General features: G+C 42.2%; 1 protein-coding gene across 5 annotated transcripts in view; it reads right to left on the bottom strand.

Moving 5' to 3' along the window:
- The window catches only part of NOL4 (nucleolar protein 4), a 269,070-nt gene that overhangs the window by 64,916 nt on the left and 177,256 nt on the right, over positions 1–26,898 (bottom strand). The window lies entirely within an intron of this gene.

The following is a 26,898-nucleotide window of genomic DNA, read 5'->3' as shown; positions in this document are numbered from 1 at the left end:
CCCTGCTTCTATTTAAACCAAGCACAGGAACAGGAAGTTGTCCTCACAACTGGGTTTCCGCTGCTTAAGACTGCTTTTCTTGGGCTACCTGCTCCTACTGCCTGACTCAGGTCTCCTGACACCTGACTCTAGATCTTGGGCATCTCTCAAACTCTGATCTCCTGGTATCCGATTTGATCTGGCTCCAGACTCCTGCTCTGACCACAAGAGAAGGCTGCCCATGCCCTGGTCATGACATACATAAACAAATCTCCCTATTTCCATCTCCATGATGTTGCCTGCCTAAGTCTCCTCCCTGATTCCTCTTAAGCTGAAATACTTCATGACTTCATCTCCTCCAACTTTGGCTGTTGTAACTCCTGTTTACATGGCCTCTCCAAGATCTTCAGACTACAGCAAGTGCAGAACCTTGCTGTCCATCTTCTCACTATACAAAGAAGCATGACATCTTATCTTCAAACAACTCCAATGGCTCTCCATTCATTTCAGGATCCAATTCACAAATTACCCTCTTTGTTTTTAAACCCATCATACAGTTGCTCAGATTACCTCAGGACTTTGTGTCTTACTAGTGACCCATCCTAATCCTCCTCCTAGACAAACACTGGCAGGGGGGCTGGAACTAGGGGTACTGGGGATTTGGTAGCACTCCCTGGCTTAAAGTAGGTTCCATCATATACAGGGTTTATAGTTTTGTTCAATGGCTTTCAGCACCCCAACTATAAAAACTGTTCCAATGCCACTGCACACTGCCCTCTTTGGCTCCTCCATACACTCTCATCAGTGCTGGTTCAAGAGCCTTCTCCTCTGTAGCTCCTGCCATTTGGAACATCCAGGGGAATGTTACTTGGTGAAGAAGAGCCAAGAATCACAAACATAGCACTGTGTTATGATTGTATTATACAGGTATTATCTGATATGGAAAGTGTATTTTGATACTGCTTATATGAAAAATGCTAAATAAAACCATGTTGGATTGTATTTTACTATATTGTAAGATAAAATGAACTTTTACATCCTCCATTAGCAAGAGGGCAATGTCCAGGAAGAGAAATGCTCAGCTACCTGCAGTAGTAATTAGTAGATAAAGGATATATTTTTCTGAACTACCTCAGACATGCCCTTCCTGCATCCCCAGTGTCTGCAGTAGTCACTCAGAGAATAATTAGTAGTTCTGTACCAAAGACCACCCATTCACCATCTCTTAGTAAGCTACTTAACCAGACTACAGTGTATCTGTCTGTTATGTTCCCTATATTTAATAGTAAATACAATAAACTCTCAGTTACCCAGTGTAGTTGTAGCCATGTTGGTATTAGGATACTACATAGATAAGGTGAGTGAGGTTCAATAAAAGAGATTATCTCACCCACCTTGTCTCTGTTACCTGGGCATTTCCATTCCATCTGGTTTCATCTGGATAGATAGAAGTATTGATAATTGAAAGACCCTGTGAAAGTAAACTTTTCTTCTGGTATGCTTCTCTTCTTAGGTAAAAGATACTGTATGCGCCACCTATCCCCACTGATATTGACCCACATTACTGAGGTGTATCGCTTTGCCCTGATAGAAATAACCTCAGAAATTAGCCTAGATATAGTATGAAGAGACAGAGGCAACAGAAAATCCCGGTTCAGGTAGAAGGTGAAAAGTCTGCTTAGAAACAATAATTTAACCAACTTCTTTCTAATTCTAAATTCCTTCCCAACCAGTTTCCACTTGTCGGTCTTGTCACATTCAGGAAGACCTGCTCACAAGCTCACCAATCCATCACCATCCCAGTCATTCTGAAAGGGTAGGACTCTTGACTGATGATCAGCAAAAGCAAGTAGGAATATCTCTGTCCCACAAGATCGAATACCAGAGCAGAGCAGGCTTATTGCAGGGAGCTTGCATATTTCCTAACGTTTGTTATGTTTTATTGATCTATAGACCTTCTGTCATTGATGCAGGATGCTAGGCACTTATAAACTACCTGTCACTGATTCCATTGCAAAACCAATCTTGCTGCCTACAGAAATTTTAGCGAAAATATTGTCATTTGTGGTACCAAAAAAGACAAAGACAAAAACAAGAAGTTAAACCAAATTAACTTCTTGCATTGTGCTCTCAAGTTCAATAGACTTGGGTAGGCTCTAGCAGACCCCCAAGAGGAGTGAAATTTCAGAGGCAGGGACTCTCAACTGAGAAAGTTCTATTCTCCAGGCCCAGAGACCTTTATGCCAGGAACTGACAGAAAATGCTAGATTATTTTACTGGCCACAACAAGATATAACATTAGAGGCTGTCCTTCTGATAACCAGCTCCCATTTAAGGCTTTAAATATATATCACCAAGATCTCTGATTTCACCCAGAATCAAACCAGAAGGTTTGAGTGAAGATGTATACTCGCAATGGCTGGCCCTACTCAGAAAGGAGGCAGCTGCACTCTGCACCAGCAGGTAGGCTCCAAAGGGAGTTCTCAGAAGACTGTAGTATTGAAATGTCTAGCCTTGGGCAGACAAAGGCCTGAGTGTATGGCTGATCAACAATTTTCTGTCAAAACTGGTTTTTGATGAAAAATTTGGGTTTACATTTAGGTACACATTTTTTCTTTGTTTTGCTAAGAGTATCTACTTCTTGTAGAAAATTTTGATCTTTCATCTGAAAACTTTCTAGTTTCTGTCCAAACACCAAAATTTTCATTTCTCAGCTGAAAATGTTTGTTTTTCAATGAAAAGTCAAAATTTTCCATGGGGGAAAAAAAAACCATTTTCTGACCAGTTCTACCTGGTTCCAATGCAAGTTCCACATTTTGGAGGGCTAGTAGCAGCCTCTTTGGCCAGCTGAAGATGATAAAACATACTTGTTAACCACTGCTGGAACTTCATAATCCAGGCTGTAAACAATTTGGGTAAAAAGCCTCAAGAGATGATGCAAAACCCAGCTTTGGATATTCATCCCAGTGCTTCCTTCTGCCAAAAAGCAACCCTTCTGTCTCATTGGGACTGAACTAGACAGTTTGCTTTTCATAGAATCATAGGACTGGAAGGGACCTTGAGAGGTCATCTCATCCGGTCTCCTGCACTCATGGCAAGACAAGTATTATCTAGATCAGTGGTTCTCAAAGCCGCTCCGCCGCTTGTTCAGGGAAAGCTCCTGGCATGCCGGACCGGTTTGTTTACCTACCGCTTCCGCAGGTTTGGCTGATCGCGGCTCCTACTGGCTGCGGTTTGCGGCTCCAGGCCAATGGGAGCTGCAGGAAGCAGCGTGGGCCGAGGGATGTGCTGGCTGCCACTTCCTGCAGCCCCCGTTGGCCTGGAGTGGCGAACCGCGGCCAGTGGCAGCTGCGATCGGCCGAACCTTTGGACGCGGCATGTAAACAAACCGGTCTGGTGTGCCAGGGGCTTTCCCTGAACAAGCGGTGTACCGGCTTTGAGAACCACTGATCTAGATCATTCCTGACAGGTGGTTGTCTAACCTGCTCTTAAAAATCTCCCATCATGGAGATTCCACAACCGCCCTAGACAATTTATTACAGTGCTTAACCACCCTGACAGTTAGGAATTTTTTCCTAATGTCCAATCTAAACCTCCCTTGTTGCAATTTAAGCCCATTGCTTCTTGTCCTATCCTCAGAGGTTAAGAAAAATTTTTCTCCCTCCTCCTTGTAACAACCTTTTATGTACTTGAAAATTGGTATCATGTCCTCTCTCAGTCTTCTCTTTTCCAGACTAAACGAAACAAGTTTTTTTCAATCTTCCCTCACAGGTCATGTTTTCCAGGCCTTTAATCATTTGTGTTGCTCTTCTCTGGACTTTCTCCAATTTATCCACATCTTTTCTGAAATGTGGCGCCCAGAACTGGACACAGTACTCCAGTTGAGGCCTAATCAGTGCGGAGTGGAGCGGAACTCTACTCTATCCAGAACTCTACCCTTGTCATGCTTGGGAGAATAATTAGGCTAGAGAAAAGGGACACAGAACTAAGCATCATGAGGAGGACTAGGCAGCCTCTAGTCTCTTGTGGCCAATGCACAGGAACAGTGATAAGACATAACCCAGCAGGACCCATGCTTTTGGGAAGTACATGAATTGACCAGCACTATACTCTTCAACCTCTCTGATAAGGAGCAGAAGAGCTACTATCCACCCTACAAGTTCCCACATCCAGGTCAAAAATATTGTATCTCATGGTCAAGGATATCTAAAGCTGTGGATTTAAAAAAACAAAACTCTCAGTATGGACACCTTACCCTTGCTCACTGCTAGAAGGAGCTTCTAAGCCATGGCTGTCAATACAGTCTCTGTTTAGTTTGAAGCCATTTATGTTTGTCAGGGGCAGGGAACTGGGGTACAGGAGAAAAGTAACTTTTTAAAAGATATCTTGGTTGCCTTGATCTTACCTTTTAGTTTGCCCAGTAATGGTAAACAACTGCATACAGGTAGACGAAGCGCAACCATGAATAGAGAGGAGCAATCCTGTTTGGCAAGGCAGGAATAATTTGGCATTTTCTTTCTTCTGGGCAGGACAGCTCTGCTCCATTCTCAGTCTTGAGTGCACCGCTTGTCGTACATGGTATTAGAGACAATAGTGCCTCAATACTATGGATTACAAACCACTCTTTATTCACTATTATACATCTCATAGAGTATGTATGTATGTGGAAAACTTACAACAGAAAGATGTCACTTCTCTTTGTTCTCCTTTTCCCCTCCATTTTTATTCTATTATGTGTATTTTTCCCTATGCTATTTTTATAGAACATTTAAGCCTCTTCTCTGCTTTGATCTCATTCACACCTTTTGTCCTTGCTCCCTCAGTTTTCGCTTAGCTTTTCCTCTTCTTACCATCCACATTGTTTCCATCATTTCTCCTTTGTTTTCTCTCTGCTCCCATCCCCCTCATTTACTGCGTGACACACACAGGTTCAATTAACTAATTTTCTCAAATTCCAAACATGGAACATCAGGCTTAGTAGTATTTGTTCTCCTATAGGCCTGCACTAAGACTATACTTTGGGAAATCATGTTCTTATTTGTGAGGCCCATCCATGGAGGTCATCGTCCATGAGTTAGTCCTGTAGGAACTACAAGTATTGGAGAAATAGACATCCTCACTCCTATTCTCTTGCATCTCCTTTTCTATGCCAAATCCCTTGCCCACAGTAACTGCTCTGAAACATGTAGGCTCTTCATGTCCAGAGCGTAATGCTGCTGATGAACAGACTTTTTACCAGGTAAATAGCTCGGGCTTTGTCAGTAACTATGAAGGTGAGTTTTTGGCTTTAGCCACTCACTTTTGTTCTATGTTGGTGGCTCTTGCAGCTTCTGTGTATCCCAAGAAGGCTGCATTTGAAGTCCCTACAAGCAGAGGGGCTCCAGCGAGTCTCAACATGAGACCAAGAAGGAAGCTTCAGAGACAGATGTGTGGCAACTGTAGACCAGCACTGCAGATTGCATGTGCAGTGTTCCTGGGCATCAAGAAATGCAACAGTGTGGGAGTGGAGCGCCTGTATTTGCTAGGTACAGAGAGTAACAAAACAGTAAGGATGATCCTGTCCTTCCAAGTCCTGTCCTTCACAAGCTGTCTTGTCTTGCATATGGTCTCCTATTTCAGTCTGGAGAACTCAGCTGCTTCCTGTTCAAAAGCCTGCCTCAGACCATACAGCTGGATGGATGCTGAATGTATTCAGTGCAGACAGTTACCTGCTGGTTGTGGCAGGTCCAAGACCTGGTCAGTTCCCTCATGTGGGGGATACATTTCATAGGCAGGCAGGCTAAAGCCCCTGAAGGTCTTGTTTAGCACCATGACCAGGGAGCACAATACTCAAAAGTACGCAGGAGCTGAGCTGTCACACTTTCTTCCCCCAAAAAGGAAGCGTATCGGTATTTCTGAAGTTATTTTTTATTCTTTACTGATTCATATGAGTAAGAGGCACATGGTGCAGAGCACCAAGCTATGAAATACGAGGAGCTTTCAAATTTTGGTAAGACAGAAGAGAACAAGTTATCTATGATTCTGAGAAGACATTTCTAGGTGTGCTCATTTCTAACATATCATAGACTCCGCACTATCCTGCCCCCACTCCCACTTCATGCCTACCAAACAACATGAGAAGAGTTTCCCTGCTTTCTCCTTCCCACTTTGGGCACTGTGGGAGTACAAAAGTACAGCAGGGTAGGGAGGAGATAAAAAAATATTTGGTGGAAACAGTGGAGGGGAGAACTCCAACTCACCTCTTTCCATCCTTGGAGACAAATTTAGGCTTTCCCTCCTCCGGTTTCTGTTGCTCCATCATGAGTCATATGCCAGAACAGGGTGAGAGGAGACAGTCCTATCACTCCTGCTCTTCTGATCATGACAGTCTGACAGATCATTTACATCTGGAGAAGTACAGGTTGGAGAAGAAAAGACAGCAATGGTAGCATATTGAGACAAAGACTCATGCAAAAAGAAAGCCAACTGGTTAATGACATGCACATTATCCCTAATTATCTGTTCAGAATTGAACAGTAATTTTACAATTTGGTGCTAATCATCAGAAGATGTGCGGGCAATTGACCTATCTCTAGGAAAGCTGTACTATAGCCCTGCCAGCAACCAAATATGTTTAAACATGGTTGTGACTCGAGTGTGAGAAGAGCCATAGGAGCAGGGCTGGCCTTACCATGAGGCGAACTGAGGTGGCCGCCTCAGGTGCCAGACTGTGGAGAGGAGCCACTAGGACCCAGAGTGTAGAAAATTGTGTCTGCTGCTGGAGCATATGTATTCTCTCTGCTCTAGATGCACAGAGATGGTGAAGTGCTGTGCTGGAGGAAGGAGGGCACAAGAGACATAACAGGCAGGCAGGAGAAAAGGTGAGAGGGAATAACAGAAAGCAGCAGGAGCTGCAGGGAGAGAGAGGAGGAGGAGCCTCTTATGTACCTTTCTAACACCCCAGGAGCCTGGACTGATTAACACCAGCTTCTCAGGGAGCTTTCTGTTTCCTGCTGCTTCCCTGAACCCACTCGAGGAGAACAGGCAGTCAACTGAAGTAGTAGGAGCCAGTTAGGCCCTTAAGACGCTGATATCTTCCCTCACTCAGGCCCTGCTACCCAGCCTGCTTTTTTGTCCCCTTCAATTGAGTGTTGAGAGCCACTATAGCTGGCACAGAACAGCAGTCATGAGTGAAAGAAGGCAACACCCCTCTGGGGGAGCATTCAGAAAAAGAAAGAAAGCAAAGGAAGCTTTTCTATCTAAGCAGGAAGGCGCTCTCCTGAGATACATAGACACAAATGTTCACGGTGAGCCTTCCGGCCCCAGTTGAGGATGTGAGTGGTGAGGAGATGCTTGATCTTCCAGTTAGTCAGAGTGCAGGTGACCTGGTAGCTACTGCAGCATCCATATCTCCATCTCAAATGGATGTAGCCATGCACATTCCTGAAGAAAAGTGTAGATCAGAGAAGAATGTGGTGGAGGTGCAAGAAACAGCTGTTGCTGAGTTTAGTTCCTTAAGTCTAGATGATCCAGGACTATGGACCCACTTGAGCAGTAGCCTGAGGGACTTCCTTGTACTGCATGGGCCACAGCAAGTGAAAAACTTCATGTCCCCAAAGACAATGAAAATAGAAGTTTCCATCCAACACATTACTGGTGTGAAATCCCCAATGGTGACAAAGTGGAGAGGCCATGGCTTATGTACTCAAAACCACAGAATGCTGCATATTGTTTTTGTTACAAACTCTTCCAATCTAATGTTCCAGCTACACTGGGTACTACAGGAACAAAGGATTGCAAAAATCTGGCTAGAAATCTGGCATGCCATGAGAAGGCAGGAAATCACCAGAGAGCATTCCACAAGTGGAAAGAGCTTGAGATGAGACTAAGGTTAAAGGCCACCATAGATGATCAGCATCAAGAGAAGATTGCATCAGAGTCTCTTTACTGGCAAAATGTTCTGAAAAGGCTCATTGCCATAGTGAGAATGCTTGCTACCCAAAACCTAGAACAGCATGGTGCTTCAGATCAGTTGTATATGCCAAACAATGGAAACTCCCTTAAAATTGTGGAGCTGATGGCTGAGTTTGATGCTGTGCTCCAGGAGCATCTAAGAAGAGTCACCACCCAAGAAATGTACCACTACCTTGGAAAAACAATTCAAAATGAGATCATACAGTTACTGGCAACAAAAGCCAAACAGAAGATTGTGGCAGATCTGAAATCAGCAAGATATTACTCTGTTATTCTGGACTGCACACCTGACATCAGCCATATGGAACAAATGACTTTAATGGTGCATTTTGTAACAACACCAGAACCTAGTGAAAATGTCCCTGCAATGGTGACTGTCAGAAAGCATTTTCTAGAATTTATTGACACTGATGACACTACAGGAGCTGGTACAACAAATGTGCTTCTTAAAAAGCTGGAAGATATGGGAATTGTGATAGCTGACATGAGAGGTCAGGGCTATGATAATGGTGCCAACATGAGAGGAAAGAACAGAGGAGTGCAGACACAGATCTGAGAGTTAAACCCTCAAGCTTTTTTTGTCCCATGCAGTTCTCATTCATTGAACTTGGTGGTCAGTGATGCAGCCTCAGTTTCTAGTGAGGCTGCTGAATTTTTTAATGTAATTCAAAGCATCTGTGTATTTTTCTCTGCATCAACTCATTGATGGCAAATTTTGAAGCAACATCTGGGAACATCCTCTCTGACACCGAAACCACTGAGTGTCACATGATGGGAAAGTCGAGTGGAGGTGATAAAGCCTACCAAACACCAAATTGGGAAGATAGATGATGCCATAGTTGCCATTATGGAGGATAATGCTATGACAGTAACTGTTCATGGGAGAACAGTGGCAGAGGGAAATGGAATCACCAGAAACTTACATAACTTCAAATTTCTGTGTGGCTTACTGTTGTGGCATGACATACCATTTGAAATAAATGTTGTAAGCAAGAGACTCCAAGGTGTTGACCTTGATATATCTGGAGCAATGGAACTGGACAAAGCAAAGTCAGACCTACAGTCTTACCGGCCAGATGAGGGATTTCAAAATGTTCTGAAGAGTGCACAGAAGTTGGCAGAGGACCTTTACACTGAAGCTATTTTCCCACCCATTCAAGAATACAAGAGTCACCAAAGAAGATGACATTTTGATTACGAGGCAAGGGATAATCCCATAAGAGACCCCAAAAAACAATTCAAAGTTGAATTCTTTAACCAGCTGCTAGATTGTGCAATACAGTCAGATGAAGAACGTTTCATGCAGCTCAAGGAACACAGCAGTATATTTGGGATGTTGTATGATATTCCAAAACTCCTCACTGTGCCTGAAGAAGACCTACACCAGCAATGCAGGGCACTAGAGACAGTGTTGACACATGATGACATGCGCGATATTGATGTGAGTGATTTAGGTGATGAACTGAAAGCCCTTTCAAGACACATTTCAGCAGGATCAACTCCAAAGGCTGTTTTGGAATATATGTCCACAAATAAGATGACTACCCTCTTTCTAAATGCTTTTGTTGCTCTGCGCGTACTTCTAACACTTCCTGTGACAGTTGCCAGTGGAGAATGCAGTTTCTCCAAGCTGAAGTTAATAAAAACACATCCACGCTCCACAATGACACAGGAGAGGCTGGTCGGCCATGCAACTATCTCAATAGAGCATGAGCTGGCCCAGACTGTGGACGTTCAGCAGGAAGCAGTTCAAATCTTTGCAACCAAGAAGGCACGGAAAGCACCACTTTGATTATTCAAACAGATAAAAATGCCAGTGTTTACTATGCAGACAAGAAAAGTTACATTTGCTGTTAAGTGTTTGAAAGTTAAGTGTTACTTAAAATTTTTGAACAAGGCATTTCAAGTTGTTAGTTCTCTTTTATTGGGGTAGGTAGCAGAGCAGTACCATGAGAGGAGTAGAACAGGAAGAAGGCAGAACTGAGACCTTTCAAAGTTTTGGCCCAAGCGAGGGGGTATGGGGGCGACATTTGAGCCCCCCTTCTCAGGTGCCAAAATGTTGTGGGCCGGCCCTGCATAGGAGTTATCCATTCACCAGATATATTTTTCCCTCTACATCTCCACTCTTAAAAGTGAATCTGTCTAACACATTACTCGTTGTGCCTTGCATGCTATGGTCCTGATGCTGATAGAAACTCTCACTGAAGCCCATCATGTTGCCTGTATCAGAACCAGCCTCTGCATTTTTTTTTTAAAATACAAAGACGGCGTGGTGGGGATTTTGATATAAAAGGTGACTCAGCTCTTGACAATGCCACCTAAAAGAGACATCCCGGCCAATGGAAACTACAGAGCCAGCGCTCAGGGCAGAGGTCGCGTGTGGAGCCCCCATGACCACCCCTCCCCCTCGGAGCTGGAAGGACATGCCGGCTGCTTCCCATGAGCCGGGCAGGAAGTCTGACTGCACCACCAACCAGTTCTGACCACAGCCGCCAGGATCCCTTTTCGACCAGGTGTTCCGATTGAAAACCGGACACCTGGCAACCCTACTTTAGCGAGGCCTTGCTTCAGAAGCTATGGACTGGAGATTGCCTGTCCTTGCTGGTTTGCCCCTAACTGATCTGTGTTTCTCCCTTTTAAGCTCCTCCCTCCAATTCTGACATCTCCCACAGGTGCAGCTGGTTAGGACCACCTGAGCACTATCCCTCTGTTGCCCAGTGCAGGGTTTGCATACCCCATCATCCTATTGTATGCATCAAATCTTGTATAAAATCTCTAGAGATCTAAATGTTTTTACAGAAAGTCATGGAATGAAAAGATCTAGCATGGATCTTGCAAATACTTGCTCTACGTGGTGTGAATTTCAAAGCATCGTGTGGAAGGCATCTATGCAGAGAAGAATCATGTATTTATGAATCACCTCTATATTGCTTTGAAAATGTACCCCTTATTTTCTTGAAATGTGTTGAGGTATGAGTTTTTGTGATAGCATTATTATGCAGAGCACAATATAGAGTGGTAATCTTTCTATATTTATTTAATATAATTTCACTTTAGCTTTTCTGGCCTTCGATCAAGCTGTAAAGTGATGGTTGTAGAAAATCTGTTGATGGCATGAAATAACTCTTTCATTAAAATGATCTGATAGGATAATTTTTTAAAAGATTCTACTTGCCAAGCAGCCACTTTTAGTTAACAGGTCTGTGTCAGGTTAACTGATATAAAGCAATACGTCTGTGAAGGACTGTATTTCCATCAACATATTGCCTACCTAGGGCCCAATCTGAAGGCAATCTGTGTGACAAATGGAGCTTCAAGTAGTTTTTAATTGTAGATAAATTCTGAGTGCTATGCTTAATTAGAGTTCAGCGTGATTCTTCTGTGACCCTAGTGTGTCCCTGAAATCAGGAATATCCTAGTTTATATACTGAAGCCAGAACTGATTTTCACCAGTAATGTGCAGTCCTATTGTACAAAGCAAGAGAGTGGAAAGGCATGCTTGCATGCATTCACATGCACACACATATTTATGAAATACAGTTACAAATGGAAGAAGTCTGCAACTGTGGGTTTGAAAGAGCCCCATACTCTCTCTCCAACCTCTACACTTACTGTTCCAGACAAATTCTCCTTACAAACTTTTCCTTCGGGTTCTCCCCACATGGTGAAAAGGGAGCTGTTTTTATGCTCAACTTTCATAAGTAACAGATCACCACAAGCAAATTCAGAAATTGACAATTCCTGAAATCTACAGCTGGCAGAGAAACCATGGAGCCAAACTTTTGTGCCCTGCTCCCTTCTACTTTGCAAAGTTCACAGTCTACAAATTCTAAAGAGCTGGAGCTCTGGAAAAACAGTCCAGGCCTTGTCTTCACAAAAAAAAGGTGTGTTCTTAGCTCCCGCAGTCTTTAACTCTACCTATTAACTGATGTGAAAACTACAAACTTGTCTTAACTAGGATATTAACTGAAGTTACCTAACTAGAGTTTAGAACACATTTTTTGTAGTGAAGACCATATTGTGGATCAGCTGGTGTGATCCATGCACTTTAGCAATTAGACTCCTTATCTGGCTACCCCATGTCTTTCACAAATTCCTGCCAGAGGCAAAGTAAATATCAGCATGGAGTGAGGGAGCTGGGTCTAATCTTAATACAGTCCCTAGAAACTCTCCTTTTTAATGAAATAATGTGAGCCCTTCTCTTGCTAGATTGATTAGGGGCTGAATTTGGCCTCTTATTTTAATATTGACGGTAGTAAACCCCCAGTTATACTTTTCTGGCATTAATTAAAACCTTGCAAGCTCTGAAATCCCATTTGAAGAATCACTTGTCTTCCACCAGTGATTTCCCTTGACTTTTCTAAATGTGTGAATTGTTATACATAGGACCATTCCCTTACTTGTTCCTATATTTTAAGGAATAGGTTCTGATACTTCAGCATAAACACTATTACTTGACCCAGTCCTGATTTCAATGAAATCCATAGCAATTTTTCCCCACAGATTTAAGTCGGAGCAACAGAAGTCCCATTGGCTTCATCTGACATTTATGGAGATTATGATTTAGTAAACTACATCATTCTCTCATTCTTTTTATTCTTCATTTTCATGTATTTGTCTCTATTCTGAGATGGCTGTGCTGTACTAAACTTGTGACACATTCTCACAGCTAAACCAGTGACCTGAAATGTGTGACCCCATGGTCACACGTGGCTCTCCAAACATTTATTTTTATGACCCTCACCAATTTTTTTTTATTTCTACACATTTTCTATCATTGTGATGGTTCCTTGTGTTAGAAGAGGCACTGAGTTAAAGTTGTAATAAGGTAAAAATATATAAACATTGCTCTTAGGATCTCATAATAAGAAATTATTTTTAAGAAGGACACCAGAAACTTGAGACCTTCATCCCAAAGCACTCTGGAGTTTGTTCCTATGCTGTATGATTGCTCTCTAACCCACATCTCAGAACTTTTGGACTATTATACTTCACTTTGAAAAGGTTTTGCTTAATTAAACAGAACACTATCCCATGTAATAACAGTTCTGAATAGCTTTAAACAATTGTACAAAGAATTCAATGATAAAATGAAACCAATTAGACTCCTAGACTTTTTAACTTCTTTAGATTCATACTCACTTGCTAAATTATTACTTACATCTCTCCCTTTTCACATCACCTCGGAAGTTGCCCTACTGACTCTGAGTGAACTGGTGTAACTCATATGACTAGAGGGCCAGAAGAGATGAGCACAGTAAGAAAAACAAGTACCAGGCAGATATAAATTAAATTTAGCTGTTTCCAAATTTTAATTTACACCTTTGAGTAGATTGGTTTTAAGGACTCATAGTGCAAAGGAGTCCACATTAGTGGCAGGTAATCTTATGTACACCACTTCACAGTGATTTGTTTTGCTGAGTACTATGTTTTTACAAAATCATGGCCTGTACAACTTTGGAATTTTTTTCAGCCAGTCAGATTTCTATCTGAGTCTAAGCCATGTTAGAAACAGCTATTGCAATGTACATGCATATAACCTGTTAATGAAGCAAAGCAAACATATCAGAGTTATTTCTCATATACTTGTGCTCTTAATATATATGCAAGCAAAAACAAATAATTCTTGTAAAATTTATAGTGGAATCTGTAGCAAAATTCCTCAAGCTGGCATATCTGCTTTTATAGGCTATACCAGAAAACATCTAACATTACAGTTTCAGAAGTTAATTCTGCTATCAATGCATATATATATCTCCTGTAAATGTTTATGGGAGATACACACATGCATCACTGGGAAATGACACCTCCCTTACCACAGAAATCTTAGAGCTTTTATATAATTTGTAATTCTGATTTTATAACTTTCTTGTTCACTTTCTTTTATCCTTCAGTACAAGACTTAAGAACTACTAAGACATATTTACTTCATTTTATTCATACAGGCTTGTATCTTCCCTAATTTGAAAGGGACACAGTCATCTTGAAACCTAAAAAGTTACTACTGGAGTACAAATCAAATTAATAAATAAATAAAAATAATAATAATTAAGAACAAATTAAAAAGTAGTTCAAAATAAATTTAAGTGCTACGCCTACTCCTGAGTTTCCCTGCCAATTTTTGTGGCTTTATAATCACATTTTCTGATTTAAAAAAATGTTTCTTTTCTCTCTGTAACCGTTAAAAGCCCATAAAAACAACAAGTGAACCTGACAAAGACCCTGGTACTGCTAACACTTATGCACATGGTTAAGTCATACTTGAGGCATCACTAACTCAGAAGGAGCATATTGGTACCTCTCTGCCTGTTACCTACAACCATCCCTCCACCACTGTTCTTGATTGTCCTAAGAGCACACATTTGGTCCAAACTCACTCCTTCCCCACAAATCCCACTCAGCCCAGAAGCAGCACAGGATACAGGAAAGCTTTAAGAAATTTATTTTGATTAATACAGGCTTTGAAAAAGGTGCAATCCCACGGGGTTCCATCTGTAAAACAAGTTTTAAAAAAAGCAAATGACAAACTGTACAAACGAATGGCTTTACTTCACTCCAACAGTTATTGCAGGTTCATACTCTCGAGCTGCTCCGCCCATGCTAGCTGGAGTAAGAGCAGAATGAGAGTGACCACCACACTGCACAACGTTGGAGCTATACAGGGCGTTTGGATTAACAGCTGATGAGGTGGCGTGATTCAAGATGCTGCACTCCCAGTGCGTTACTAGATCCAGCTTCAGCAGCACTAGAGCTAACCCCACCCCCTACCGCAATAGGCTAGCTAGCTGGAGCTGAAAGCACCACTTAACTCGAACTAGAGATTTTTTTGTGTGCATGGGAGCTGGGTTAGGGGCAAAACTTGAGTTATGCCTTAAACTAACTGCAGTGAAGACAACAGACACACACAGATCACAAAGGGAGCCAAGGAAAACACACACCCATCACTGGGGGCTATCCAAAGGGTCCAGCCCCAGCTCAAAGCGCATCCCCTTCTGTCCTAAGCACCGAGACAGAGAACATTGTACAGGGATGTCATTGAGAACACACAGCATGGGGCCATCCATCCCCCAAGGAAATTCACTTACATCTCCATGCTCCTCAAACAGCTACCAGCCTTCCCTTTTGACTCTGACGTGCAAAGCAGCCCTGAGAGCTCCAGTGGAACAGTAGGTGGAAGACACACAAGGCAAAGGTGCTGGGTGGCTCAGTTGAGGGGTTTCCCTGATGAAGCTACGTCATTCTCACTGCCAAGGATGGCACCTAGAAGGAAACGCAAGAGGAGGAAAACGTTAGTTCATCATCAGTACCCAACACTGATAAGTAAAACAGAGACAGGGATGACCAACAGATCATCTTGTTTTTAATTAAAATATACATGAAAGAATCACATAAGCTTACCTGCTAGAGCACCAGCCCCCAGAGGTGTACTGGTGTTTGTCACAGTGGATCCCTGGGTGACATGTGAAGACGGGGGTTCGGAGTCAGGTGGCTCTGGACACGTTCCCAGCTGGCCAACATGATGATCTTGTGTGTGAGGGCATAGGCACTGTTTCAGATGGCACACATCCAGATTTATGCTGGATAGAACCATTTCAGATAATGAGAGAAGATAAGCATGTGAACAGGATCACATATAAGTCTACACACCCACCAGAACTAGGGAGAAGTGAAGGGCAGTGATAGAAAGGGTCAGCAAGCCACAGACTGAGATGGGTGTGCAGGGTACTTGGAGTGATAGTGCAGCATGAAGTGGTGGATAGGGAGCAGCAGGTGCTTGCAGAAGCTTCAGGGCTAGGTCCAACACCTCTCCTCTGTGGTGACCTGCAATATTTAATAGAAACACAGTTTGGAAGCCCAGTTAAACACTGTTGCAGTCAAAAAGCTCCAGTTGTTTATGAAATTTATGAAATATTAAAGTACCTTGTGCAATTCACATGTTCCCTTTTTATGGATCGCTCTTCCACGGTCGTGATGAATTCTTTCAGAAAGCCAAAACTGATAATAAGCTTTCAGGGTCTTCACATCCTTATGCATCTGTATCCTCTGCTGCTAAAATGGCATACTTTCATGCTCTTTGATTATTCTGATTATCCTTGCCTTAGTGAACAGCAGATAAATAATACTTCCTGTCATAAATATAAAGGGAAGGGTAAACCCCTTTAAAATCCCTCCTGGCCAGAGGAAAAATCCTCTTACCTGTAAAGGGTTAAGAAGCTAAAGGTAACCTTGGTGGCACCTGACCAAAATGACCAATGAGGAGACAAGATACTTTCAAAAGCTGGGAGGAGGGAGAAAAACAAAGGGTCTGTGTCTGTCTGTATGATGCTTTTGCCGGGAACAGAACAGGAATGGAGTCTTAGAATTTAGTAAGTAATCTAGCTAGGTACGTGTTAGATTATGATTTCTTTAAATGGTTGAGAAAATAGCTGTGCTGAATAGAATGAATATTCCTGTCTGTGTGTCTTTTTTGTAACTTAAGATTTTGCCTAGAGGGATTCTCTATGTTTTGAATCTAATTACCCTGTAAGGTATCTACCATCCTGATTTTACAGAGGTGATTCCTTTACTTCTATTAAAAGTCTTCTTGTAAGAAAACTGAATGCTTTTTCATTGTTCTAAGATCCAAGGGTTTGGGTCTGTGGTCACCTATGCAAATTGGTGAGGATTTTTACCAAACCTTCCCCAGGAAGTGGGGTGCAAGGGTTGGGAGGATTTTGGGGGGAAAGACGTGTCCAAACTACATTTCCCAGTAAACCCAGATAAAGTTTGGTGGTGGCAGTGGAAATCCAAGGGTAAAATAATTTTGTACCTTGGGGAAGTTTTAACCTAAGCTGGTAAAAGAAAGCTTAGGTGGTTTTCATGCAGGTCCCCACATCTGTACCCTAGAGTTCAGAGTGGGGAAGGAACCTTGACACTTCCTAATCAATATCATCTCAACTGCTCAGTCTCCAGGATCTTTATCTCCTTTCTACCAGTTATAGAAGATCATAGCAAAGAAGCAGTCCTCATGAAGATTTGTCAAGATTCCTGAATCACAAGAAAGGCTATTTTCCCTGCTTACCTCACCCTACTGCCTAGCCAGAACCCTCTTCAAATTGGACATCACCAGCATCAAGAGTAGACCCAACCACCACGAGCAGCAGAGGTTTAAGTGCCAAAGGACTGTATTGCTGTATCAAGCTAAAATTTCCCTGCAAAGTGCTGATTTGTTTAGTCAGCAGGTAGTCCATGATGGACAACGTTGACTGACACAAGTAAATTTGCAGCAACAGGTGTGGAGGCCAGGATGCATGGGTCATAACCTCACAAAAATATCATGCACTGAAAATTAAGATCCTTCAACCAGGGAATAACATTATTTGTCAGTCTTTCCTGTTTTCCTATACTCACGATATACAATCAACAGTGATATATTTCTGTTATCTTGTTCTTTACTTGATCATAATGGACCGTTTACCCATCCATGTTGTCCATTTTGATGACATGAACCACGTCTGAGCTATGCTTCTCCAGGAAAGTAAACCAGGGGGAAAATGAATGGGAGGGAAACTGCATGGAAATAGGAGTAGCAAAAGGGAAAGTGAGGGTTAAAACACTAGTAGTGAAAAGGAGGAAAAAAATCGAAGGGGGAAAATACAAAAGATGCACTCTTGTAAAAATAATTTCCAAATTGATTACTTCTTTCCCACCAGAAATAAAGGGAGAGTCCCAGGGAATAATTCACTTCTTTCACCTCACCTCTGCCAACACACTAAATAAGGGGACTAAGCTGTACTTCACTTGCAAGACTTCTTGCTGAAGATTATATTGGAGAGCCCCAGAGAACATTCAACCCAACATTTCTTTACACACTTTAGTATTTGTGGGTGTTCAACCCCAGAGATTTCTATGAATGGTGATGGTATCGAAGAAGTCAGTGCCTCTGGGTACTTACAAGTACCATGCTGCCTGCCTCATCATGCTTTCTTGAAAGTTCTTAATGAACATTACTCTGTCTTGCTGGGGGTAGGAGGGAGGGAGCAATTTGTCCACAGCAAGCACAGTGGGTATGAAGAAGTGTCAAACCAGCAGCAAATTATTTGATTGCTTTTAGCTTTTGCTCAAGAAAATCTGAGCAACATCTTCCCTTGTTTAAAAAGAGAGCTACATCAGTCAGTAACAAAACATTATTTATTTATAAATACCTCAAATATTATTATAAAACAAACTACAAACATTTCATCATAAAAATGAGACTCAGCAGTGGTTTCTTTCCTCTGTTCATGGCTGACTCTGGCTATTATACATAAAAAAAAGACACCTTTCCAGGATTGATGGCTCCTTAAATAAAAATATAGTTTTGGAGGACTATAAAGTGTGTAGGAAGTAACCAGTTACCAAGGTATTCATCAGAGAGTAGTTTGAGGGCCAGCTCTTCAATCTCTGACATCTGCAAAGTAAAAGATGGCAGTTCATTAGCTGCAAATAATATTAAGACTAAATACAGTTACCAGGAATAGTAATTATTATTAAATCTCTCTCCGTTCACCATCAGATAATATTCAATCTTCCAAAACCAGGTCTCAGACCTCCCCTTCCCCCTCCCATCCCCCGCAGTATCTCTCTAGCTGGTAGCAGAGAGTGGGGAGATAGCTGTTCTGAACCATCTGAACTGGCTGAACTTCAGAACATGCCCTTCAGAAATCAACCTCCTAAGTAAGTGTGTGTGTGTGTGTGGGGGGGCAAATATAAAAGAATCAGGGAAGAGGATTCTAATACAGATGCAAGGCCCAATTCTGAAGTCTTTCCTCAGAAACAACTGCCATTAATACCAATGGAAGCTGCCTGAAAGGTGCAGACTTGGGTCTCCAGCATGCACAGCTTAACGAAGTTGTGGACTACACAGATGGAAGCAGCTAGGAGTTTCAGAATTTCCTTACCTCTGTTGCAGCTGCTGCCTTCAATATCTTTCATCCTTGTCCAAGCTAATGCCCAGCTGCTAAATCCAGATGTAGTTAGACAGAGCCCAGGCATTCCCTGAAGTTGCCATTGCTTCTGCTTCGGCGTCAGGGAGTGGTAACTCTTAAGGTAAATGTGAATGAGTTCATAGAACAAATAGTTGGATCAGTGAGTAATGTACAAGCAGCCTGGAATCAATAGCATCACTAAATGGTGCCTGACCAAAATGTAATTTTTTAAAATCAGAGAAAATGTGATTTGAGAAAGATCACTCCAAAGACACTCTCTGCCAGGTAAGCAGTATATTAGGAGGACGGGACTTTATCCACAGATTGGATCAAATTCTGCTTTCTATTACACTTGTATAAATCTGGAGTAACTTCATTGACTTAATAGGATTACTGTGGATTTACATCACTGTAATGGATGCCATGCAAACAAATTATCTCATTGTCAAGAGTTTTCACTAAACTTGAGTTCCAGGTATACTCAGTGAACCTCTATGTGTGAGGAATTCGACATTCAATTGATGTCATCACGCACAAAGCGATTTGATGTATTTAACTGGTTTTGCTAGAGCATCTACATGCTTCTAATAAACACTGCACTAGCTGTTTAGCACCTATATGTCAAGTTGCTTAATTTCTTTTAGTAACCCTTTTCTACCCAAGCATTTAGTTCCAGGCAGCCCCTGAAACTAAAAGTCTGACAATCACAGAGCATAAAATATATTTCTTTCTCAAGGGAAAGATTCACGTTACCACTTTCCACATGGAACAAGGTAACCTTGAATGCCTTGGTCCCAGGCAGCATCTCCGTAGCCTTCATTACTCCATTAAGTTTGATTGCCCCTATAAGGGAAGAGTGACAAATCTCTCTCTCTCACACACACAAACACACAGACACACACTTTCAGAGAAGCTTTGTTCTTAGAGCTATACAGTCTTCTCCCCCCAACCCCGCGCCCCCCCCCCCCAAAAAAAAGATAATAGTCTGACTTCTGGAGCTAGTTCAGCAGCCCCTCTCATTTCATAGAAGTAGAGAAGAGTAAAGCTAACAGTGGTAAATAGTAAAAGAATATATAAAGGGCTACCTCTTCACAGTATGAGGGCCTTAGAGAAGCTACTACAAATGAAACAGGAGCTGAAAGGGAAAGAGATGAAGGGCTAGATTGTCCCTGGCTTTTTTGTGGGTGAGCTGGAATGGGGGAGGAAGTTGCAAGGAACCTTCCCCCCCCTTCCCTGCTCACCTTGTTCAAGAACCAGGGAGAGCAGAGAGAGACTCTCCAAATTCAATTTGACTCCAAAGAGACTGCGGCCAGGGAACCCAGGGACAGCAGGATCCACCATCCAAAAAGATGTTTAAGCCTTTGTATTCCCCACTCCGTACATGCCAAAGATCTGTGAGTGCTCTCCTTAGCATAGTGCAGCTCTCAATCAGACAATCCTTACCCAAAGCTGTGTGCAACGTATGCATTCTGCCCCAAGGAATGAATTCCTCCTTTATGTCACTTATTCTAACATTCGTATCTTAGAATCTCAAAATATATCTATTCATTTAAGCAAAGACAACAAATGTGGAATTAATCTGATTGCAATTATTGGGTCTTTGAAGGAATTCACCACACTTCTCTCTATGCTGGGGGGAGCAGCACCACCCAGAAGGATGTTTAAGGCTGGTGCAGTCCCAGCATGACCCTTTTATGTTCTATGTGATTAGAAGGTGGGTGTCATACTGGAACAGCACAGTGCCTCACCATAACCTTTTTTGCATGTTGAAAAGTCTAGCATCACACTGAACATTACCTTTTACCATACTTTTTCTTTTCTCCCTAACAGTTTAAAACCAGTACAGTAACCCAGCAGAATTTAATTCTGTACATCCTACTAGCCTTATAATTAAGCAATAAAACAGGAATGTCAAACACCCAGTCCACAGGCTCTTGAGGTATTTACAACTGTATCAGCAAAAACAACGTTCAACAGGCATGAACATAATTCTTAAAGGCATTTCCTAGCAGCCTGCAGAGCTGAGGTCAAAGTAACATTTCAGGGTAAAAAATCCACAGCTTCCTGCCATGCCCTACCCAGATGGTGAGCTTCACCTGCAAGAGAGACACTTAGAGTAACACATTTTCCAGAAGAGGAGCCCAAGCAGAAACCCACGTCTGAAAAGCTTGGATCCTGATGTAAATTCACAATTCATACCTTGGCACATCTGCGGCTTCATCTGGTCAGATTGTTACACAAAGACAGAAAAGTACTTTCTTTGCACAAAAAAAGTCAACTGCATACAAGTTCTAAAGGTCCTGTTAAAGGAGCAGGAGCCTTTGATATTACCCTTGCCCATACAATGATGCCCCAGTCTTAGTTGGAGCCTCTGTGTGCTACTGTAATTCAAACAACAGATGATGATGAAGGAAAAGAAACAGAAAAGAAAAAAAAATACTTTCAGCAGCTCATCAAAGAGAAAAATATATTCATGCTTAGAGCTACCACGCTTATCCAGTCTACCTTCTATGCACTATCAAACCTCTATTCAGGAAGATATCAGATTATCATATCCAAGTCTCTCACTCTTCTTGAAACAGTTCCCTTTTCCAGATGACTTTTCAAGTAACCGTTTACAAGGCAACTCCACAAAGGAGTGCAGCCTATTGTGGCAGAGCTCCGACCTTGTCCCCGTGGGTCCCACGCTTCCAGGCGGCTTATGGTAGCCTCAGAGGCTCACTGCGACCCTCCATGTAGCCCTTCTCTCTGTAGGGCCAGGGTTACAGTCTATGAGCTCCTTTCATCATACGCCAGCAAGGAGGTCGGTGAGAGAACTCCCACAGTCTCTGTTGTCCCTATGGGCTTACTCCTGAACAGTTTAGCCTCCTGTCCTGACAGGGGCCTGTCTTCCCCTCCCAGGAGGTGTTTCTGTAGTGGTGGGTTCCAGGGAACCCGGGCCCGCCCTCTACTCTGGGTTCCGGCCCAGGGACCCTAATGGCAACAGCTATTGGCAGCCGACCTTTCACTGCCAGAGTTGCTACATTTCCTTGGGCCACATCCCCACAGCTCTCCCGCTTCTTTCTCTTAACGCAGTCTTTACCCTTACCTTAGGGCTCTCTTTCCATTAGCTTGAGAGTGTCTTCATTACCCAGCCCTTCAGCTGCACTTCCTCTCCTCTGGCTCCCCTTGGCCTGTCCGGAGTGAGCCCTTTTATAGTATCAGAAGCCTTAATTAGAGTCAGGTGTTCACATTAGCTTCACGGCCTCACCTGCCTCTTTGCAGGTTAATTGGAGTCACGTGTTATCATTAGCCTGGAGCAGCCCCTGCTCTGGTCAGTCAGGGAACAGAAAACTGCTTATCCAGTGGCCAGTATATCTGCCTTCTACTACGCTGCTGTACCCAACTGGCCTGGGTCTATCACGCTATATATAAAGAACACTATCATCTCATAAAGAGAACATTTGCTCTAGAAAAGCCCCCACATTCCCAAATCTTCACCAAGCAAGCATATAAACAAAAAATACAGATGGAGGCAACTAGTTAAACAGTGTCTCCCCCTATCTCAGAGACATAATGCCAGTTGTGATGAGGTTCCCTCCAGACATTGTCTGATTTTTGATACTGAGCTAGGATGTTATCGTAACTTCAAAAAAACCTAAACGTGGGACCAATGTTTCCTCTAATTTTTGACAGGCCATGTGTGCAAAAAAATTCTTCCGTGCAACTTGTTGTGCTTCTGTGCAAATTTTTTGTGCGTGCGGTGTTTTGCCGTGTGCGCGGGGTTTAGGGTCTGTGTGCGCACACATGCACACAGCTTAGAGGGAACAGTGTCTGGGACCCATGCAGCTCAGTGACTGCCTCTCTTCCTATCCCTCACCGTGATAGCTATGCTCAGTGGGGATGCTAATGCAACAGAATCCAAGTTTGAACCTGACACGGCTGGGGGAAAGACATTAATGTAGAGGGCCCATGACTGTGGAACCAGCTACCACGTATTGTAGATCGTGCTGAGCATAACTTTTACCATATGTAGGGCCTAATCCAGCATCCACAGGAGTCCAGGGAAGCAATTCCACTGACTTCAATGGGCATAGGGCCCTGAGCACGATGCAGCACCCATTTATTCTCAGGCAGTTCTCAATTAATAATGTCATGAATCACCCTTACAATAGATACTGGAAAGCCAGCAGCCAAGATATGACCACGATAGGACCACAGCTTTAAAGATGAAACTGGAAACAAGTTCTTCCTTTTAGAGACGTTATGATAAAGCTCCATATTTTTGTAGTGCAAGCAGAAATGACAATGATGTGTACATTAGAAAGATATAATATAATTAAAGTGAAAAGTCATAGGATGCAGTGTTCCTTGTTTATTGCTTTGCTCTTCATTTTTTATGAAAGGAAAAAAAAATTTATGTACTTGTCCACCAAGTTTAACCATCTAAACATATGAGCTAATTATAATGCATTTCACAATATTGGCCAGATGTTCTAATCTATGATAAATATAATCAATCATCTCTAACTCTTCTGACTAAGAGTGACAAAACTATATAACTGTGATTTCTGATATTCTAAATCAAAGAAATATTTTTCCATATAGTGTCAGTCTAATCTTATCATCATAGTGCACATGAGGGAAAAACATCATAAAAGAGAAATGGTTTACTATATTTCAATAAATGATGTGGTAGAAATAAAGATTTGTACACCCAAAAGTTCTTCCAAAAAGGAGCTTACAGTCTAACAGAAGATAACAATACAACATTCATCAGGATTAATCAGGAATCTAGGTGCTCCAGAATAAAACCTCAATAGGATTTACACATGGCCTTAACTGCATAATTACTTTATGCACACATGTAACTGTTCGAATTACATCCCTATCACTATTTTATACATTGGAAACCCAGTATTTTCCTGTTGTCTTTTAATATAACTTTTCTCAACTCTCATCTCCCGCATGGCTCTTAAATTTATTAAGGGAACATTATTAAAATGGATAAGAAATTTATATAAATTTGATGCTTAGTGAACATTAAACCTGATTTTTCTCATACATAGCTAGGAAACAGTCAGGGGGGTTCTGAATGGAATCACATTTTTTCAACAATATTCATAACTGTAAATGATGCCATTGCTCAGGTCTGATTAAAGCTGATCTTTTTATATGTTGGGAAGGGCCAGGGTCAGAGTCTCGGCTGCAGTCTAGTACCTTCGTGCCACTCTTCCTACATGGGGATTGCACAGGCATGGGGGAATCCACAGATGATTTCTAGTCCACCTCCACATGCAGTGCATATTTGGGCACTAGCAGGATGGCCAGGGCATTACTGCACTTTTGCTATTTTTTGTTAGTGGATGGCCCCTGTGGTGGGATAGCCAGCCACATAAATTAGAGCAACCCCCAAGGAAGACAAGGATGTTGCAGAAAAGTTCAATGAATTCTTTGCATCAGTCTACATTACAGAGGATATGAACTAGATTCCCACACCCAAGCCTTTCTATTTAGGTAACAAATCTGAGGAACTGTACTGATTGAGGTGGCAGTAGAGGAAGTTTTAGAGCAAACTGATAAATTAAACAGTAATAAGTCACCAGGACCGGATGGTATTCACACAAGAGTTCTGAAGGGACTTAAATATGATATTGCAGAACTACTAACTACTGCATGTAACCTATCGCTTAAATCAGCCTCTGTACCAGGTAACTGGAGGGCAGCTAATGTAACGCCAATTCTTTAAAAAGGCTCCAGAAGCGATCCTGGCAATTATAGGCCAGTAAGTCTAACTTCAGTACCAGGCAAATTGGTTGAAATTATAGTAAATAATAGAACTATCAGACATATAGATGAACACAATATGTTGGGGAAGAGTCAAGATGGGTTTTATAAAGAGAAATCATGCCTCACCAATCTATTAGAATTCTTTGAGGAGGTCAACAAACATGTGGACAAAGGTGATATAGTGTACTTAGACTTTCAGAAAGCCTTTGACAAGGTCCTCACCAAAGGCTCTTAAGTAAAGTAAGAGCCATGGGATAAAGGGAAGGTTCTCTCATGGATTGGTAACTGGTTAAAAGATATCGGGGGTAGCCGTGTTAATCTGTATCCACAAAAACAAGCAGTCATCCGGTGGCACCTTAAAGACTAACTATTAGTTAGTTGTTTTTGTGGTTAAAAGATAGGAAACAAAGGGTAGGAATAAATAGTCAATTTTCACAATGGGGAGAGGTAAATAGCAGGGTTCCCCAAGCTTCTGTACAGAGACCAGTGATGTTCAACATATTCATAAGTGACCTGGAAAAGGGGGTGAACAGTGAGATGGCAAAATATGCAGACAATACAAAATTATTCAAGCTAGTTAAGGCCAAAGCTGACTGCAAAAAGTTACGAAGGGGTCTCACAAAACTGGGTGACTGGACAACAAAATGGCAGATGAAATTCAGTGTTGCTAAGTGTAAAGTAATGAATACTGGAAAAACATAATCCCAACTAACATACAATATGATGGAGTCTAAACTATCTTTTGCCACTCATGAAAGTAATCTTGGAATCATCGTGGATAGTTCTCTGAAAACATCCTCTCAATGTGCAGTAGGAATCAAAAAGATAATAGAATGTTAGAAACCTTTAGGGAAGGGATAGGTAATCAGACAGAAAATATCATAATGCCACTTACACCTTGAATAGTATGTACAGTTCTGATCACCCCATCTCAAAAAAGATACATTAGAATTGGAAAAAGGTACGGAGAAGGGAAACACAAGTAATTAAGAGTATACAATGGCTTCCATAGGAGGACAGATTAAGAAGACTGGGATTGTTCATTTTAGAAAAGAGACTACTAAGGGGGATATGATAAAGATCTATGAAATCATGAGAGATGTCAAGAAAGTGAATAAGGAAGTGTTATTTACCCCTTCACATACTATAAGAACCAGAGGTCACTCATTGAAATTAACTGGGAATAGATTTAAATCTAACATAAGGAAGTATTTCTTCATATAATGCACAGTCAACCTGTGGAACTTGTTGCCAGGGGATGTTGTGAAGGCCAAAACTATAACTGGGTTCAAAAAAGAATTAGATAAGTTCCTGTAAGATAGGTCCATCCATGGCTATTAGCCAAGATGCTCAGGGATGCAACCACATGCTCAGGATATCCCTAAACCTCTGACAGCCAGAAGCCAGGACTGGATCACAGGGGATGGATCACTCAATAATTGCCCTGTTCTGTTTGTTCCCTCTGAAGCATCTGGTACTGGCCACTGTTGGAAGACAGGATACTGGGCTAGATGGACCATTGGTTTGACCCAGTATGGCCATTCTTACTTAGTAGAAAGAGAGCCTGAGACATGAAGCCTGGTATAAGGGACCTGGTGTAAGGCCTGAACTAAAGTCAGGTCCTGCTGAGATAAAGCAAAGTTAGCAAGAATCGAGCTATGAGCAAAAGTCAGGCCCTGTTACACAGCAGATGCCTGCTTGCGTGTTCACTATCGGACACATGAACTTGGCAAGAACAGGGCTGGCATTGCAAAAAACACAAGCACTCCTAGGCACTAAGTATTTATAGAATCATAGAATATTAGGATTGGAAGAGATCTCACGAGGTCATCTACTCCAATCCCCTACTCAAAGCAGGACCAACAACAACTAAATCATCCCAGCCAGGGCTATGTCAAGCCAGGCTTTAAAAACCTCTAAGGATGGAGATTCCATCACCACCCTAGGTAAGCCATTCCAGTGCTTCACCACTCTCCTACTGGAATAGTGTTTCCCAATATCCAACCTAGACCTCCCTCACTGCAACTTGAGACCATTGCTTCTTGTTCTGTCATCTGCAACCACTGAGAACAGCCTAGCTCCATCCTCTTTGGAACTCCCCTTCAGGTAGTTGAAGGCTGCTATCAAATCCCCCCTCACTCTTCTCTTCTGCAGACTAAACAAGCCCAGTTCCCTCAGCCTCTCCTCATAAGTCATGTGCCCCAGCCCCCTAATCATTTTCATTGCCCTCTGCTGGACTTTCCCCAATTTG

This window comes from Eretmochelys imbricata, chromosome 2 (genome assembly GCF_965152235.1).
Source record: "Eretmochelys imbricata isolate rEreImb1 chromosome 2, rEreImb1.hap1, whole genome shotgun sequence".
Lineage (NCBI taxonomy): Eukaryota > Metazoa > Chordata > Testudines > Cheloniidae > Eretmochelys > Eretmochelys imbricata.
The sequence above is the reverse complement of the archived record's forward strand: the minus strand, read 5'-3'. Positions and strand labels throughout refer to the sequence as shown.